Genomic DNA, 3,719 nt, shown 5'->3' on the forward strand with positions numbered 1-3,719 from the left:
TAAAAACAAAAGACTTGTACAAATAACTGTACAAAGAAGTAACCGAGATTGGAAGTGAAGAGAAGATTTACATGGATACTCAGAGAGGAGAAAGCAATCCGCAGAGCTGAGGGCTCATGTGGCCATACAAGGGCTGGGAAGGAAGGCAGAGAATCAAGCTAAAGATTATTCTCAAGCCTTTCTATTTAATAAAGTTTGCTGTTGTTGGTTTTTTGTTGTTGTTTTTCCTTTCTTGGGCTGAACACATCCTTCTTCCTGATTTCTCACTCTTGGAAATGTCTCTTCTACGCCGAATGAACTGCTGCACTCTGGAAGCACCTGTGGTATCACAGGTTCTTAGCCGGAAAGGAATTTTGCCTTGGAGGGAGTCATAGGTCTCACCAAGGCTGATACAAACAATGCCTGTGTGCTGACTTTGTGGTGGGTGTTAAAATTAGTTAACATTCTGGGATTGCTGGGTGAAAGGAAAGTGGTTTCTGCATGTGAGAAGAATGTGAATGTGGGTGGGAGAAAGCTCCAATGAGGTAAACTGAACTGTTTATATTTTCTGCAAAATTCATATTCTGGACTTCTAGAAACTCAATAGGACCTTTTGTAGTCAAGCCTTTTGAGAGGTAATTTACATAAGTGAGAGCTGGGCTCTTAAGTAAGATGACTATGTTCTAAGGAAGAACAGACCCCTCCTTCTCAACGGGCATTAACTGAAAACCGTAGGAGGGTGCAATGAGGGGGTAGCTCTCTGCAAGTCAGGAAGAGGCACCTTAGATAATGCTAAAATACCAAGAGCCTTCCTGCCTCCAGAATTATGAAATGTTCTAACATATAAAGATATTTTTATAAAATGTGCTAAACCTATTTGTTTTATATGTATGAATGTTTTGCCTGTATGTATGTATGTATATATGTATGTATGTATACCATGAGCATGTAATGCCCATGAAGACCAGAAGGAGGTGTTAGATCTCTGTAACTAGAATTAGGGATGGCTGTGAGCCACCATATCAGTGCTGGAAACTGAATCCAGGTCCTCAAGATAGTAAACGCTCTTAAACATTGAGCCATCTCTCCAACTCTATAAATAGTACTTGCTTAAAGCATTATTTTGAGGCAAAAACAACAACAGCAGCAACAAAAACACTAGACATACAAAAATATATGCCATGGGATGTCTGAGGCAGATGAAATTAATCTTTGATGATAGAAATAACAATAGCAGACTGTCAATAGGGGGTGGAAATGAATGGAAAGGAAACATGAATGAAGGGAAAATCTCAGCCATAAGATACAGAGTCTGTGGCATACATTTTATGAAGAAGCTGACTCCATGGTTATGTAACTTCTATCACCTTTAGATCTGAACCTCACATAAGCTTGGGTCCTACATATGGGCAGAGGAGGTCTAGGTGGCCCTTCTCTTTCAGCTGTTGATGGGCAAGGGCTTCAAGAGCTCTGCCCCCATGCAGGAGTCCCTCCCCTGACTCTACCATGTCATAACAAATATTGGGCCTGACTTGCTCTTGTTATTGCATGCTGTTTCAGAACTCTCTGATTGGCTTGCCTTGTTCACTCCCACAAAATTAAAGTAAGCAAACAACCACCATTTCACACCATCCTGACGTATGATGGTCAACCTCCAAGCCAAATTCCGTTTTGTGACAGTCTGCAGCTTGGCTTTGAACCCATGAACTGTCTTTGCAGAGCTTGGACCTGTCTTTGCAGAGCTTGGACCTGCGGTTGTGCATCACATCCAGCCTATCATGTCTTTCTTACTGATCTCCTTTATAACTGCTCATCCATGGGGTCACAGAGAGAAAATTCCTACCATCTTTCCAATGACTGTATTTTTAAATCACATGATCATGATCAACCCTTACCTCACACAAAAGAGCTGTTCTTTCCTTGAAGCAGATGACAAAATCTAAAGGAAGCTGTTTATTTTCTTATAGTAAGGGAGTAGATGCATCTAAGTGACTGAGGATCTAATGTTCTTTTATGCCTCAGTGGTCTAGGACACGGATTCTTGCTTGCTATTTGTGTACCCAGTGTTCCTGCTGAATATATAATGGCTTACACAATTTCTTTTGCTAATTTGAAATATTTCTGTATAAATTGAGTTGGTGCTAAAGCTATTCTATCCTTATTTATAATACTAATTGGTTCACATTTGTTTGCATTTTAACAAATGTGAGAGTCTAAATAGTTAGTATAAACATCCTTGAATAGTAGCAATTTTAGACACAGTAGTCAGTTGTACTTTGTTATTATACCTGTTCTCAAAGTGGCTGTGAACTGACTTGTTGAAGGAGCAAACAGATTTATTGGGAATATGATTTTAGCAAAAGCCATATGGTCAAATCTTTTTATTAAAAAGAAGTTTCTGGTTCTTTTAAAGTGCAGAAAATTTAACATTGCTTACGAGAACATATTAACTATCTATAATGATGGGTTTCATTATTGCATCTTTATAAATGTACATGAATGTATTTCAATCACTACCTCCCATTGACTTCTTTTGTCTCCTCCTACCTTCCTTTAATTTGAATTTCTCTGGAATGTTTTTATAATTTAAAGTCTGAGCATCCTATCATCCCTCTGCCTGAGGAACAGCAATTATAAACATATTGTTCAAAATATGTTTTATTTGCTACATTAAACAGCTGTCAGTGAAGGTAAAATGTGCCACTTGCTCTGTGAAAAAGATAATTCACTTAGGATTTGATCATCTGAACACAGCTTGTCAAAATATGACAAAGGCTGGGAAAATGATTCTAATAAACGATAATTTCAGTTGATGTCTTCCACTTCCAACCAAGTGGTAGAGGAAGGGCCAGTGGGAGGAGTTTGTTTCAGTTACCAGTCTAGAACAGGCTCAACACAAGTCAAGATCTGCTCCACTGGAAGTTATGTCTCTCTTGCAAATGGTGAATTATCGCACAGCTCATCTCACATTGTCTGTTATCTGCAGTGCGCTTCCTTCCAAAGGAGAAGGGCTTGTGATGATAAAATATGGCCTTGGGGTTTGGTAGAAAACCGGTATTCCCTTTTTAATCATTTTAAATTTATTCTTCTTAGGAAAACTCATTTCTCCAATTAGGGGGAATAATGGTGGAATGATTTAAATTTTTTAAATTTTAAATTTTAAAAATTATCCAAAATTTGAAGTTTCTGGACAACAAATAATCACAATCAATAAAATCCAATGGCTTTCATTTTTGTTTCTTAGAACTCCACCCAAAAAGTGTGTGTTTTTGCCACTTCGTCCTTGTTCAGTATTTCTCGTGTGCATGAAATTCACTTATGTGGAGGGGTGTGGACATGTGGAGGCCAGAGCTTAATTAACATCATGTATCTTCTTCAGTTGTTCTCTTCCTTTCTTTTTGAGACAGAATCTCTCACTGAACTTGGAGCGCCTACCACACAATGACTGGCCAGAGAGCCCCAACGCCATGCTTCAGTCACCCCAGCACTAAAATAAAAGTATGCACCACTATCCCCAACCTTTGTTAAGTGGCAGCTGGGAATTTTGACTCAGGTCCTCAAGCGCTCCATCTACTGAGCCATCTCTCCAACTCTAATTTGTTATTTCTAAAAGTCGACTTTTCTAAAAGTTCATATTAAGAAGTCCATTGTTTCAACCTACTTGGTCCCTGTCTCTGAATACATTAGACTTGAGCACTGTCTCTTCATGGGGCTTGACGGCATTGTCGAGTTCTTCTATA

The sequence above is a fragment of the Onychomys torridus genome, chromosome 1 (genome assembly GCF_903995425.1).
Source record: "Onychomys torridus chromosome 1, mOncTor1.1, whole genome shotgun sequence".
NCBI classification, from domain to species: Eukaryota; Metazoa; Chordata; class Mammalia; order Rodentia; family Cricetidae; genus Onychomys; species Onychomys torridus.